Source organism: Oncorhynchus keta, chromosome 7, assembly GCF_023373465.1.
Source record: "Oncorhynchus keta strain PuntledgeMale-10-30-2019 chromosome 7, Oket_V2, whole genome shotgun sequence".
Taxonomy (NCBI): Eukaryota; Metazoa; Chordata; class Actinopteri; order Salmoniformes; family Salmonidae; genus Oncorhynchus; species Oncorhynchus keta.
The window spans coordinates 37,918,705-37,935,361 of NC_068427.1; the positions used below are offsets into that span (position 1 = coordinate 37,918,705).

General features: G+C 45.6%; 1 protein-coding gene across 1 annotated transcript in view; it reads right to left on the reverse strand.

The window, feature by feature from the left end:
* LOC118386422 (adenylate cyclase type 5-like) overlaps nucleotides 1–16,657 on the reverse strand; it is a 162,932-nt gene that overhangs the window by 140,881 nt on the left and 5,394 nt on the right. The window lies entirely within an intron of this gene.

Here is a 16,657-nt window from a genome sequence, read left to right on the forward strand (position 1 = left end):
TTGCTGCTGTGATGGCACACTGTGGAATTTCACCCAGTAGATATGGGAGTTTATCAAAATTGGGCTTGTTTTCAAATTCTTTGTGGATCTGTGTATTCTGAGGGAAATATGTCTCTCTAATATAGTCATACATTTCGCAGGATTTCAGGAAGTGCAGCTCAGTTTCCACCTCATTTTGTGGGCAGTGAGCACATAGCCTGTCTTCTCTTGAGAGCCTTGTCTGCCTACGGCATTTTTTTCAACAGCAAGGCTATGCTCACTGAGTCTGTACATAGTCAAAGCTTTCCTTAAGTTTGGGTCAGTCACAGTGGTCAGGTACTCTGTTTAGGGCCAAATAGCATTCTAGTTTGCTCTGTTTTTTGGTTAATTCTTTCCAATGTGTCAACTAATTATCTTTTTGTTTTCTCATGATTTGATTGGGTCCCAGGGCTCTGTGGGGTGTGTTTGTGTTTGTGAACAGAGACCCATGACCAGCTTGCTTAGGGGACTCTTCTCCACGTTCATCTCTCTGTAGGTGATGGCTTTGTTATGGAAGGTTTGGGAATCGCTTCCTTTTAGGTGGTTGTAGAATTGAATGTCTCTTTTCTGGATTTTGATCATTAGTGGGTATCGGCCTAATTGTGCTCTGCATGCATTATTTAGTGTTCTACGTTGTACACAGAGGATATTTTTGCATATTTTTGCACTCAATTTGGTGTTTGTCCCATTTTGTGAATTCTTGGTTGATGAGCAGACCCCAGACCTCACAACCATAAAGGACAATGGGCTCTATGACTGATTCAAGTATTTTTAGCCAGATCCTAATTGGTATGTTGAATTTTATGTTCCTTTTGATGTTATATAATGCCCTTCTTGCCTTGTCTCTCAGATTGTTCACAGCTTTGTGGAAGTTACCTGTGGCGCTGATGTTTAGGCCAAGGTATGTATCGTTTTTTGTGTGCTCTAGTGCAATGGTGTCTAGATGGAATTTGTATTTGTGGTCCTGGCGACTGGACCTTTTTTGGAACACCACTATTTTGGTCTTACTGAGATCTACTGAAAGGACCCAGGTCTGGCAGATTCTGTGCAGAATATCTAGGTGCTGCTGTAGGCCCTCCTTGGTTGGTGACAGAAGCACCAGATCATCAGCAAACAGTAGACATTTGACTTCAGATTCTAGTAGGGTGAGGTCGGGTGCTGTAGACTTTTCTATCTCTCTCTCTCACACTATGTCTCTCCCTCTCTCTTACACTGCCTCTCTCTCTCTCTCTCTCTCTCTCTCTCTCTCTCTCTCTCTCTCTCTCTCTCTCTCTCTCTCTCTCTCTCTCTCTCTCTCTCATACACTGTCTCTCTCTCTCTCCCTCTCTCTTACCCTATGTCTCTCTCTCTCCCTCTTTGTTCTGCATTGTGCTCTCTCTCTCAGCGACCGTGACGGAACAGAACACAAGACAGTCCACTGACTGGATGATGAATCTGATGGCTCAGATAAAATGTCAAAAAAGGTCATTGAGCACCAAGAGGTTTCGGTTTCAAGCAGCCTCACTCCTCACTCCCAAGGTCTGCTCAACGAGGAAAATGCATACAATCACCCGTCTTAAATGGTAATGTGGTCAATCTGACTCGGATCAGATTCAACATTTGTTAGGGAGTCACTTGTCTTGCACCAAAGTCCATTACTAACATCTGCATTATGTTCTTGTACTACTCTTAAAAGATGCTATAAAAACAACTCCACAGAAAAAGTTTCGCCCAGAGAACAGATGCTGGTTGTTAGTGTTTACACAGACAGCCCAATTCTGATATATTTCCACTAATTGATCATTTTACCAATCACATCCGATCTTTCACATCTTTCCATTTTCAGAGCTTATCTGATTGGTCAAAAGACAAATGAGTGAAAAAAAAGATCAGAATTGGGCTGCCTGTGTAAACGTAGCCTAACAACCTACATCTGTTCTGTGGGAGAAGGTCGCAAGGAGGTGACAGAGCCAAACAACCCAATTGGAGTATGCCAGGTTCTCCAGAGTTTACTCTTGCTATAACCGAGTCATACTAGGAAAATACAGGATAGAACGGACTTTAATGTCCTCAAGGGGAAAATTGTCTTAGACACACAGTACTACTGTATACAAAATAGACACTGTACATTACACACTCAACATAATACATTGCATGTTACCCGTGACGTACATAATGGGGCGGCAGGTAACCTAGTGGTTAGAGTGTTGGACTAGTAACCAAAAGGTTGCTGGATCGAATCCCTGAGCTGACGAGGTAAAAATCTGTCATTCTGCCCCTGAACAAGGCAGTTAACCCGCTGTTCACCAGTAGGCTGTCATTGGAAATAAGAATTTGTTCCTCACTGACTTGCCTTGTTAAATAAAAAAACATTTCCCTTACATCCTGTCAGTGGCGTGCTTACTTGTTTAGGTATTTGATGGACATGGGAATGAAGAAGTTCTTCACTGTGATTATTATTTCCAGAACACTTGAAAATACTAAGAAACACAGTCAGCTAAGGGGGGCGTTAACACTTCTGCTTGTAATGAACATAAGCTTGTAGAAAAAATGATGGATAACATTTGATTTGGCTGTAAGTGTTCAACATAGATGAATTTCCTTTGTTTTTTTTTGTCTAGCACCAGAGATAGGCTAAAGCTTTGTATAGAGGCAAGACAAACTCAAGTAGACAAACTCACTCAGAATGCCTAGAAATTAATTTGAATATCAGACAGGGTAGAGGATGGTTCATTTGCCTGGCAGGTACCATATAAGGGATAACGCGTTTCTTTTCCTGGAGAGTGGAGAGGAGAGGAGCTCAGCCTAACACATGCTATATTCAGACCACGATTCAGCTTCAATGTCAACACAGTGTGAATGGACAATCATGTCAGGGGCAAATACTAAGGGTTACACAGAGGTCATGGCTGGGCCAAATGTGTTTTCTATACATTCTATGGCTCTGTGGTACAATACAGTGTGAAGCGATGGAGCAATACAGTTGTTTCCAGCCAACAATGCCTGGGGTGTTGGGGTTACATGACAACCCACATATTGTTGCCCAGTACTGTACTGTGATGATTGGAATCAACACATGATATGACACAGGTTAATCAGTTCCATTGACGACAACATGGATGATGGCCTTGTCTCTCTGGAGTCTCCTTCCTCCTCACTAGTCCCTCACTCCTATTGGTGACACTAAAGCATATGTTACCCACGGATGAGAGCTCTGGTAGAAATGAATAAGATTCTTATTGGGATCTCAACCTAACAGACAGTTTGACTAATCGATTTGAGTTTCAGGAGAGAAAAAAAGCCATCGAAGAACAAAGAAATCTACGGAGAAACCAAATATTGATGAGGAGTTTGTTATCTTCCATGCTAACTGCCAGATCACCAGGGACAAAGAGAGAAGCTCTGGACAGTTTCCAGCTACAGGCTTCATTTGTCTGTGTTGCTCGGAGGCTAACCCTAATTTAGCACACAGCGTAGCATCCCTCATGCCAATTCATGTCCCGAAAACCACAATGAGAAGAGGGAGGAGGAATATGAATATCTCTCTCAATATGTTTCTCAAAAGATGTTGCACATTCTCTATGCATATGATATAACTGTTGATTTGCAGACATACACATCCACAGTTTGCCTAACTTGTGTTGCATCCTAAAAGATTATTGCAGTAATTAAAAAGATTTAAATACAGATTGCTTCTAAGTGAGCACTGTGTAAAGTGAGCACTGTGTAAAGTGAGCACTGTGTAAAGTGAGCACTGTGTAAAGTGAGCACTGTGTAAAGTGAGCACTGTGTAAAGCACTGTGAGTGTGTAAAGTGAGGACTGTGTAAAGTGAGGACTGTGTAAAGTGAACACTGTGTAAAGTGAGGACTGTGTAAAGTGAACACTGTGTAAAGTGAGCACTGTGTAAAGTGAGCACTGTGTAAAGTGAGCACTGTGTAAAGTGAGCACTGTGTAAAGTGAGCACTGTGTAAAGTGAACACTGTGTAAAGTGAGCACTGTGTAAAGTGAGCACTGTGTAAAGTGAGCACTGTGTAAAGTGAGCACTGTGTAAAGTGAGCACTGTGTAAAGTGAGCACTGTGTAAAGTGAGCACTGTGTAAAGTGAGCACTGTGTAAAGTGAGCACTGTGTAAAGTAAGCACTGTGTAAAGTGAGCACTGTGTAAAGTGAGCACTCTATTTAGTCTAAAGAGAAAGAATGTTCAATCAACGGTTCTTGAATGTGGGGAAAAATAGATTCCTGGTGCATCAAGGAGCAGGAATAGCCCAAGCATGACGTTACTTATCCGTTGTGCTTATTATATTGTGTTTATCATACACACCCACACACATACCTAAAACACTGATAGCACTGCATGGTAAAACATGCCAACTACAAACATCAACCAAAAGCCAGAAAGGTTTAATTAAGTGGTGTAGCCAAGAGGAAATCCAGAAATCCACACAAAAAGTCTCATAAGAACATTTCCAACAGGTTTAATGGTCCAGCAGCCCGTGTCTTTTCTAAATTACAGCCAATTACAAATACGGAGAAAGTATTGGGCTTTTCTTTTTTTTTTCATAAAAGAGCGAGTCAACAATACAAGCTACAATTGGGTACTGTCAAATTCAATAATTTCAGGAAAACATAGTGACTGTGAGCTCTCGTTCTCCATGGTCGACGTGAGTAAGACATTTAAGCATGTTAACCCTTGCAAGGCTGCTGGCCCAGACAGCATCACTAGCCGCGTTCTCAGACCATGTGCAGACCAGCTGGCTGGAGTGTTTACGGACATATTCATTCTCTCCCTATCCCAGTCTGCTTCAAGATGTCTACCATTGTTCCTGCACCTAAAAAAGCGAAGGTAACTTAACTAAATGACTATTGCTCTGTAGCACTCACTTCTGTCATCATGAAGTGCTTTGAGAGGATAGTTAAGGATCATATCACCTTCACTTTACCCAATACTCTAGACCCACTACAAATTGCGTACCGCCCCAACAGATGCACAGATAACGCAATCGCCATCGATTGCACCCTCGAGCTCCAGGGAGGAGGAGCGGGAGCAGGCGTGCCAGGGAGGAGGAGCGGGAGCAGTACCTCCCCACCGACGAACCGACAGAGGCATGGGAGCCTGGCGAACCGGCTGAGGCATGGGAGCCTGGCGAACCGGCTGAGGCATGAAGACCTGAAGATCCCGTTGCGGCGTAGAAACCCAATGGGCCGGGCCGGCTGAAGCATGACGTGGGATGGGAAACCTCTCGAGCCAGCAAGGGCGTGGAAGCCCGAAGAGCTGGCTTAAGCACCCTCGGTTTCATCGGTGGCGGCCCCCGAGTCTCACCCACAAAACAAAAAGAACTCCCCTATGCTTCTTGTAGTGGTGTCCGCATTCTGTCACATATTGTCACGAGAGCGGCGCAGGAGATGAGAAGCAGGTACAGGGAGTGAAGGTCTATTAGCTGACGGACATGAAATGGAACAGGAACAGCGTCAGGACAGGAACACATAACAAACACAATACGGAACAATGCAGACACAGGGAACAACCAAGGAACAGACAGGTATAGAGGGGGTAATCAACAAAGTGAAGGAGTCCATGTGAGTCCAATGAGCGCAGCTGCGTGTAATGTTGGCAACAGGAGTGTATGATGACGGGAAGCCCAGTGCCCTTGAGCGCCAGGGAGGAGGAGCGCGAGCAGGCATGGCACATTTGGCCTCACTTGATAAAAAATATATATTAAAAAATTAGCCAATCAGTGTTGAGCTGAGCTCAACTGTCGGTTGTCCTGTCACAGCAAAACGTGACATTACATTTTAGAAAACAAGCATCGATGACAAAGCGCATGGGCCCTCACAGCTCGTCCCCCCCTCCACCCCCCCACAAGTGGGTCTGCAGGGTTGTCCAGTACGCCAGTGAAGGTGCCCATAAGCAATAATTTCTGGTGAAAACATGGATATGGCATTTTGGAAATAAACTCTTCATGTACAGTATTTATTTATATTTCTAGTCAGGGACCCACGGTCCGCCAGGTGAGTGTGGGGGCCATAGAGGATAAAAATCACACCAGGCTTTGACACGGATTGACATCAAGGTGTTTAAAAAGGGGAGTTGTGCTGATAACGTTTACACTGAAATAGCCAACCAAAGCCATTTCCACTTAGACAAGGGCTGGGGCACAGGCCATGGACAGGGCACTATTCATAGAAATAGAATTCCATACGGAAGGATTCCATTTCTATGGCACTATTCACTCTCCTGACTAACAACAGAGCAACCGAGAGGTTGATGAGGAGGAGGTTTGTGTGGGAGAGGAGAGAGAGACACGAAGTAACTCGGGTGAGAAAGAAAAGCAGTGAGGTGGATGCAAGAAGAAGGGACTGGTGGGGGAGGGATAAAGGGAGGGAGGGAGTGAGGATAGTGCTGAGCGATTAACTGAAATGTCGGTTATTTCTCATTTTTTAAACAACTAATTGACCAATGTGATTCAAATATTTTGATTCCATTTCTTTCTTTCTTTTTGTGAGCTCAATGCCAACATTGTGCATTTCTCTACAGATAAATTTGATCAAGCCCATCAAGAGTTATTTTAACTTGTTTTGTACAGTAGTGGGCACTATATGCTGGGGTCATGGGTCACTGGTCACATGTATATAGGTAGCACAGATGACCAGGAAGGGTTAGCACAGATGACCAGGAAGGATTAACACAGGTGACCAGGAAGGATTAACACAGGTGACCAGGAAGGGTTAGTACAGGTGACCAGGAAGGGTTAGTACAGGTGACCAGGAAGGATTAGTACAGGTGACCAGGAAGGATTAGAACAGATGACCAGGAAGGGTTAGTACAGGTGACCAGGAAGGGTTAGCACAGGTGACCAGGAAGGGTTAGCACAGGTGACCAGGAAGGATTAGAACAGATGACCAGGAAGGGTTAGCACAGGTGACCAGGAAGGGTTAGTACAGGTGACCAGGAAGGATTAGAACAGATGACCAGGAAGGGTTAGCACAGGTGACCAGGAAGGGTTAGTACAGGTGACCAGGAAGGATTAAAACAGATGACCAGGAAGGGTTAGTACAGGTGACCAGGAAGGATTAGAACAGATGACCAGGAAGGGTTAGCACAGGTGACCAGGAAGGGTTAGTACAGGTGACCAGGAAGGATTAGAACAGATGACCAGGAAGGGTTAGCACAGGTGACCAGGAAGGGTTAGTACAGGTGACCAGGAAGGATTAGAACAGATGACCAGGAAGGGTTAGTACAGGTGACCAGGAAGGATTAGAACAGATGACCAGGAAGGGTTAGTACAGGTGACCAGGAAGGATTAGAACAGATGACCAGGAAGGATTAACACAGGTGACCAGGAAGGGTTAGTACAGGTGACCAGGAAGGGTTAGTACAGGTGACCAGGAAGGATTAGTACAGGTGACCAGGAAGGATTAGTACAGGTGACCAGGAAGGATTAGAACAGATGACCAGGAAGGGTTAACACAGGTGACCAGGAATGGTTAGTACAGGTGACCAGGAAGGATTAGTACAGGTGACCAGGAAGGGTTAGTACAGGTGACCAGGAAGGATTAGAACAGGTGACCAGGAAGGGTTAGTACAGGTGACCAGGAAGGATTAGTACAGATGACCAGGAAGGATTAGTACAGGTGACCAGGAAGGGTTAGTACAGGTGACCAGGAAGGGTTAGTACAGGTGACCAGGAAGGATTAGAACAGATGACCAGGAAGGGTTAGTACAGGTGACCAGGAAGGGTTAGTACAGGTGACCAGAAAGGGTTAGTACAGGTGACCAGGAAGGGTTAGTACAGGTGACCAGGAAGGGTTAGTACAGGTGACCAGGAAGGGTTAGTACAGGTGACCAGGAAGGATTAGTACAGATGACCAGGAAGGATTAGTACAGGTGACCAGGAAGGGTTAGTACAGGTGACCAGGAAGGGTTAGTACAGGTGACCAGGAAGGATTAGTACAGGTGACCAGGAAGGATTAGTACAGGTGACCAGGAAGGATTAGAACAGATGACCAGGAAGGGTTAACACAGGTGACCAGGAATGGTTAGTACAGGTGACCAGGAAGGATTAGTACAGGTGACCAGGAAGGGTTAGTACAGGTGACCAGGAAGGATTAGAACAGGTGACCAGGAAGGGTTAGTACAGGTGACCAGGAAGGATTAGTACAGATGACCAGGAAGGATTAGTACAGGTGACCAGGAAGGGTTAGTACAGGTGACCAGGAAGGGTTAGTACAGGTGACCAGGAAGGATTAGTACAGGTGACCAGGAAGTATTAGTACAGGTGACCAGGAAGGGTTAGTACAGGTGACCAGGAAGCATTAGTACAGGTGACCAGGAAGGGTTAGTACAGGTGACCAGGAAGGGTTAGTACAGGTGACCAGGAAGGATTAGTACAGGTGACCAGGAAGGATTAGTACAGGTGACCAGGAAGGGTAGGTACAGGTGACCAGGAAGGATTAGTACAGGTGACCAGGAAGGGTTAGTACAGGTGACCAGGAAGGGTTAGTACAGGTGACCAGGAAGGATTAGTACAGGTGACCAGGAAGGATTAGAACAGATGACCAGGAAGGGTTAGTACAGGTGACCAGGAAGGATTAGTACAGGTGACCAGGAAGGATTAGTACAGGTGACCAGGAAGGGTTAGTACAGGTGACCAGGAAGGATTAGTACAGGTGACCAGGAAGGATTAGTTCAGGTGACCAGGAAGGGTTAGTACAGGTGACCAGGAAGGGTTAGTACAGGTGATCAGGAAGGGTTAGTACAGGTGACCAGGAAGGGTTAGTACAGGTGACCAGGAAGGGTTAGTACAGGTGACCAGGAAGGGTTAGTACAGGTGACCAGGAAGGATTAGTACAGGTGACCAGGAAGGGTTAGTACAGGTGACCAGGAAGGGTTAGTACAGGTGACCAGGAAGGATTAGTACAGGTGACCAGGAAGGGTTAGTACAGGTGACCAGGAAGGGTTAGTACAGGTGACCAGGAAGGATTAGTACAGGTGACCAGGAAGGGTTAGTACAGGTGACCAGGAAGGGTTAGTACAGGTGACCAGGAAGGATTAGTACAGGTGACCAGGAAGGATTAGAACAGATGACAAGGAAGGGTTAGTACAGGTGACCAGGAAGGATTAGTACAGGTGACCAGGAAGGATTAGTACAGGTGACCAGGAAGGGTTAGTACAGGTGACCAGGAAGGATTAGTACAGGTGACCAGGAAGGATTAGTACAGGTGACCAGGAAGGGTTAGTACAGGTGACCAGGAAGGGTTAGTACAGGTGATCAGGAAGGGTTAGTACAGGTGACCAGGAAGGGTTAGTACAGGTGACCAGGAAGGGTTAGTACAGGTGACCAGGAAGGGTTAGTACAGGTGATCAGGAAGGGTTAGTACAGGTGACCAGGAAGGATTAGTACAGGTGACCAGGAAGGGTTAGTACAGGTGACCAGGAAGGGTTAGTACAGGTGACCAGGAAGGGTTAGTACAGGTGACCAGGAAGGATTAGTACAGGTGACCAGGAAGGATTAGTACAGGTGACCAGGAAGGATTAGTACAGGTGACCAGGAAGGGTTAGTACAGGTGACCAGGAAGGATTAGTACAGGTGACCAGGAAGGGTTAGTACAGGTGACCAGGAAGGGTTAGTACAGGTGACCAGGAAGGATTAGTACAGGTGACCAGGAAGGGTTAGTACAGGTGACCAGGAAGGATTAGTACAGGTGACCAGGAAGGATTAGTACAGGTGACCAGGAAGGGTTAGTACAGGTGACCAGGAAGGATTAGTACAGATGACCAGGAAGGATTAGTACAGGTGACCAGGAAGGGTTAGTACAGGTGACCAGGAAGGATTAGTACAGGTGACCAGGAAGGGTTAGTACAGGTGACCAGGAAGGATTAGTACAGGTGACCAGGAAGGATTAGTACAGGTGACCAGGAAGGGTTAGTACAGGTGACCAGGAAGGGTTAGTACAGGTGACCAGGAAGGATTAGTACAGGTGACCAGGAAGGGTTAGTACAGGTGACCAGGAAGGATTAGTACAGGTGACCAGGAAGGATTAGTACAGGTGACCAGGAAGGATTAGTACAGGTGACCAGGAAGGATTAGTACAGGTGACCAGGAAGGATTAGTACAGGTGACCAGGAAGGATTAGTACAGGTGACCAGGAAGGATTAGTACAGGTGACCAGGAAGGGTTAGTACAGGTGAGAGGAGAGGGCATACAGTTCTTCCCTTATCACAGGTTATAGAATCCATCTCCCTTCACCTTTTGTATAGGAATATGTGCATTGGCGCTATTTATATTTTATTTGCGCAATAACTGGGAGCTTCACCCGAAAAGGGTAACGTTTGGAAAGCTCATTCTTGTTAACACATTATGGATGGCTCTCCTGTGCAAGTGTCTTTTCATAGAGCATTTGCTTTGTGAGGTATCTCTACCTGAAAATACATGACCTAAGTGATTGATCGTTGGTATTCAGCAGTTATAAAAGTATACCTTATTTACTTTGAAGAACTAAAATAGTGATTTTGTAAGACATCAGGCAGCAGCTCTATAGAGATGAGATGATGAATTGGAATGAAATAATAAAGTAATCAAATAAAACAAATATTTAAAAAAAACTGAAATATTTTATTAAAGTAAATGATGGTTAATACTGTAAGTAATAAGCAGTAATGGGCAGTCACCACCATCATGGGACTTGTATTAATTGTTTAATTCTGTGTTGTTACAGCGTTCAACCCACATAATGCACGGTGCATTGAATGTTTAAAAAAATAATCAAAACCGAAATAGAAAACTGTGATTATTTTTTAATAATCGAACCGAAGCCGAACCTACCTCAAAAAGCACTATTCACTCAGCACTAGGAGGGTAAGATGGGAGGGAGGAGAGGAGGGAGAGACTGGCGGGGTAGGGTAGGGAAGTAGGGAGTGATGGGATAGAGGGAGGAGAGGAGGGAGGGACTGATGGGGTAGGATAGGGGGAGGGAGGGAGGGAGGGAGGGAGGGAGGGAGGGAGGGAGGGGAGGGAGGGAGGGAGGGAGGGAGGGAGGGAGGGGAGGGAGGGAGGGAGGGAGGGAGGGAGGGAGGGAGGGATGGGATAGAGGGAGAGGAGGGAGGGACTGGCGGGGTAGGGTAGGGAAGGAGGGAGGGATGGGATAGAGGGAAGAGAGGAGGGAGGGACTGGTGGGGTAGGGTAGGGAAAGAGGGAGGGAGTGATGGGATAGAGGGAGGAGAGGAGGGAGGGACTGACGGGGTAGGGTAGGGAAGGAGGGAGGGATGGGATAGAGGGAGGAGAGGAGGGAGGGACTGGTGGGGTAGGGTAGGGAAGGAGGGAGGGAGGGAGTGATGGGATAGAGGGAGGAGAGGAGGGAGGGACTGACGGGGTAGGGTAGGGAAGGAGGGAGGGATGGGATAGAGGGAGGAGAGGAGGGAGGGACTGGTGGGGTAGGGTAGGGAAGGAGGGATGGGATAGAGGGAGGAGAGGAGGGAGGGACTGACGGGGTAGGGTAGGGAAGGAGGGAGGGATGGGATAGAGGGAGGAGAGGAGGGACTGGCAGGGTAGGGTAGGGAAGGAGGGAGGGATGGGATAGAGGGAGGAGAGGAGGGAGGGACTGGCAGGGTAGGGTAGGGAAGGAGGGAGGGATGGGATAGAGGGAGGAGAGGAGGGACTGGCAGGGTACGGTAGGGAAGGAGGGAGGGATGGGATAGAGGGAGGAGAGGAGGGACTGGCAGGGTAGGGTAGGGAAGGAGGGAGGGATTGGATAGAGGGAGGGACTGGTGGGGTAGGGTAGGGTAGGGAAGGAGGGATGGGATAGAGAGAGGAGAGGAGGGAGGGACTGGCGGGGTAGGGTAGGGAAGGAGGGAGGGATGGGATAGAGGGAGGAGAGGAGGGACTGGCAGGGTAGGGTAGGGAAGGAGGGAGGGATGGGATAGAGGGAGGAGAGGAGAGACTGGCAGGGTAGGGTAGGGAAGGAGGGATGGGATAGAGAGAGGGACTGGCGGGGTAGGGTAGGCAAGGACGGAGGGATGGGATAGAGGGAGGAGAGGTGCTGCTCAGCTGCTGTGATTATCAAAAAAAGGTCTCCCTGTCCAACAGTTTCTCAAAGCAGTATACCTGGGTCTCTTTCTGTTGTTATTATCCTCTCTCTTGTATTTCTGAATTGTTTTTATCTAGCAGGTGTGGACTGGGCCACGGTGCCTCCCTCTGTAATGATTAGGCTTAATCATGTCCATGTTGTTGACAGTGGAACGTCAATAAAGGGGGTAAATAAAGTGATCAATAACGTGTAAACCTGAGGACAACATTTGGACAGAGCTACAGACTCTGCTTTGTGTCTTTGGCCAGAGAGAATTCTGAAAAGTATAGGAATAGAAATGCAATGGCAAGGAGGTAGTTAAGAGATCATAAGAGATCCTGTTGCATGTGATATTGACTGGATCAACGTTCTACACCTAAAACCTCTGTAATGACAACTAACATGATACTAGAAGATAAAAGAAGGAGGTAGGAGGGGAGGTTAGGTTAGGGTAAAGTAAATCAAATAACACTGAGGCCAGCTGTTTCCCAATTATCTCCAATTTGAGCCTCCATCTGTAGGCCTTGTCCCAAATGGCACCCTATTACCTAGGAAGTTCATAAAAGTGCGCTAAATAAGGAATAGGGTTCCATTTGGGATGCCAGTGTACACTCAGCGGTGGAAGGGAGGGTGGAGAGATGAAAAGACAGAGGTCTTCTTGCAGGGAAGATCTCTCTAAGAGGTTCTGGATGGTGTTGTGTTGTGATAAAGGGCTTCTGTTGCTAAGATACTGGAAGCAGTGTGCATGCAGGATCTACGGTGCAGGGGGGGGGTCACAGCCAAAGTGGTTTCTGAGAGGTGATGGGGATGATGACGTTTGGTCCTCAAGATCAACTCCAAAAGCCTGGAAAATACACCAATCTACTGGGATAACTTTTGACCCTAACCCTTTTTGACAGTAGCCCCTTTTTGACCCTAACCCCTTTTGACCCTAACCCTTTTGACCCTAACCCCTTTTGACCCTAACCCTTTTGACCCTAACCCTTTTGACCCTAACCCTTTTTGACCCTAACCCCTTTTAACCCTAACCCTTTTTGACCCTAACCCCTTTTGACCCTAACCCTTTTTGACCCTAACCCTTTTGACCCTAACCCTTTTGACCCTAACCCCTTTTGACCCTAACCCTTTTTGACCCTAACCCCTTTTGACCCTAACCCCTTTTGACCCTAACCCTTTTTGACCCTAACCCTTTTTGACCCTAACCCTTTTCCACAAAATGTGACTTCCCTTTTTACTTGCACACACCTCATTGTACATGTGGTCATGGGAATCAACCAAAAACCAAACTGTTCTGATAGAATACACCTGGACATGGACAGACACAAGAGGGAGATTGGGGCTATCAGATAGCTTAAGTATAATGTACAGTATACACTGAGAGTACAAAACATTAAGAACACCTGCTCTTTCCATGACATAGACTGACCAGGTGAATCCAACTGAAAGCTATGACTCCTGTTTGATCTCACTTCTTAAATCCACCTTTATCAGTGTAGATGAAGGGGAGGAGACAGGTAAAAATGTAAGCCTTGAGAAACTTGAGACATGGATTGTGTACAGTACGTATGCCAAAATATTTAAGTGCCTTTGAACGGTCTAGCTGCCAGGTGATTCAGAGCCTCAGTCCCCGGACCACTTTCAGCGAGGGCTCGTTCTAGAGTGCACATACTCCAGTACTCAGGAGCTGGTTAAATGCTTCCATGGGGGTTGAATCTCAGAGGCAAATTAATAGCAGATCTGTCGGGGGAGATTCACGTTATGGCGCAGTGGAATTCAATTACAGTGGCCGCAAACCTGGTTACAGCTGGAGGGAAGCCAGGAGAGACTTGAGCCCGCTCACCTACACAGTCAGATCGGCAGAATTAATTCAACTACCATGGAGTCAAATGCAACACTATTTGACCCCCATTTTGTGTTATTAAAACAACTCATGTCATGGTGTTGATATTTTGGAGATAATTAAAATGATATATTTGTTGTTTTTAATTAACTACCTTAACATTTTACACTTTTCTGTGTTGTTTTGAATTAACAATCAACTACAGTAGAGTACACTTCTCTTTCAGTTTACTTCCTTTGAGTTATAAAGATGTAAAGCTTTGTTTTAATATTTCTTACGGTGGTTTGCAATGTGATATTCAATCTCTTTTACGTCTCAACTTGAATTTGAGAATGTCTGACAGAGTAGGGAAGGAAATACAGCACATGAAGATGACCTACACCATGTCAACTGGAACAACTATCTCACTAACGGTTGCTATATATCCAACCACATACAGATTGGATAAGTATAAAGAAATATATATTTCTTATATTTGTGTAGCATAAGATCCCTGTCCGAATACCCATACTAGCGTACTAAATAGAATGTGAAGAATTAACGTTTTATAGTACTTCTGAAAATAGTGCTAAAAATACGTCATCTAATGCGCGATTGCGTTGACTCTAGCTAGCCATTCGTTAATTTTGGTACAGCACGTCAATTTATCTGATTAGCACTAGAACCACGTTTTTCTCCATCCACACTGACTTAAAGTGAAGGGAGCAGAGGAGAAGAGGAGTGAGCTGGCTAACTGCCACACAGCCCTGGCTGGTTCATTCTGTGCTGTGTGTCACCTGACTGGACGTCCCCCTCTGAAGGCCTCTCTCCAGCCAGGCGAGGCAGGGGAAGGGACAGTGGCACTGTCTGAAAGAGACAAGCCAGGTGATATGGAAGGCACTGCAGGTGTAAACTCCCTAGGGCTCCTCCTTCCTTAAAATATAGAAACTCCTGTCACACCAGGAAGTAACCCTTCATAGATGGATAGAAGAGAAAGTCAACACTATATTGAAGCATGTCAAACTATTGTCCATGTAGCCATTTTATCAAGGTGAAAAGGCTAAAAGTCATATTCATGGTGATTTTAGCCAATAAGCATCCAGTATCTAAACTACCAGGTTTATAAATGTTTTTCTTGTATTGTCAACGTTTAGACAGTTCAAGTTACCTCACTGTGGTTTAAGGAAGAAGCGGGTCATCCCTGCAGGCATCTGGAGTACAGTGCACATACACAAAATACAAAGCCACCATCTCAAGCCAAGACTCAACCAGCATGGTTATTTGTGCCTTGGGCTAATTCATGTGACCACTCCTGATACAAGCATCATCTGGGGAGCTTACATAAACACACAGCTCCACAGTGGAGAGCTGCTGGGACCTATATAAACAGGGGGAGATCTGATATAGTAAAAACAACAGGATCGTGAGGAAAGAGAAACAAATACAGCAGTCTGTTCCCACACTTAGATATAAGGGTCACATGTCTGTATCACAAACTCTCTGACTGATATAATCAAAAGACAAAGAAAGTGGATTAGACTGATCTAGAATGCTGTATTGGAACACAACACACAACTGACCCATTGTAGCCTATGGGAAAGAGGTGGTATTGTGTGGAGTCTTGCTTTTAAGTTAGAGTTATTTTTTTCACTTGCTCAATAATTCATTTACAAGCCCTTAAATTTCAATAGGGGACTGATGAACACTTTCCATTCCCCAGGTGTGTGAAACAGCAGTTCTTTGGAAGAGCACATATTTATATATAGTAGACAGATAGAGAGAGAGAGAGACAGAGCGACACAGAGAGAGAGAGAGGGGGGGGGTATAAGAGAGGGAGAGTGTAAGAGAGAGAGAGACCCCGAAAGACCCAAAAAGCATCCTATTCCCTAGTGGACTCTTTTCCACCAGAGTCCTATATGTCCAGGTTAAATGTGGTGCACTATAAAGGGGATACTGCCATTCGGGATGCAGCCTTAGTCTCCTGAATTGTTTTGGGGATATTCTACAGAGCACATAGAAAATGATCTGGGGGGGCTCTCAAACACAACTTCCTTCTGACATAGAACTTGATACTAAAAAAGTCTTATCTCTTACAAACATCCTAAGTCATTTAAGTGGCCTAGCCAAACATTTCCCCTCCCTCAGACACAATCTATAAAGGCCTAGTTTATTGTAAAGCAATTCACATTTCAATAGGACAGACGCAATGATACCAGTCTAAGGAACTGCATTTCCGTGTCAAAGGCGTCACTACAGACTGGTTTGATTGCAGGCTGTATCACAATCAGCGTGATTGGGAGTCCAATAGGGCAGCGCACAATTGGCCCAGTGTCATCCGGGTTAGGGTTTGGCCATCATTGTAAATAACAATTTGTTCTTAACTGACTTGCCTAAGGTTAAATAAACAAATCAAAATGATTAAATATGTCATTAAAACGGCAAATTATCAATAGGAAGCCGAATAATAAGAGGGGAATGAGAGATGACACGCATGGAGTTTTACAAATCAAGAGCTCTGAGCTCTGATGGTCAAAGTTTTTTAAATGAATAAAATAGAGCATTGGGCCTCAACATTTTATTAGGAACATAACAAAACACAAAACAGCATATAACTGTTGTTTCTCTATAGGAATATCCATGTTTCCATCCCAATTCTTCTAAAGTCTACAAACCCGAAACAGTACACACTAACTTCAGGAGGATGCTCATCTGTGCCAGCACTATCATCTCCTTCTGCCTCATAATTCTAGAACTTCTTCTAGAACTGATATTTTGCCTA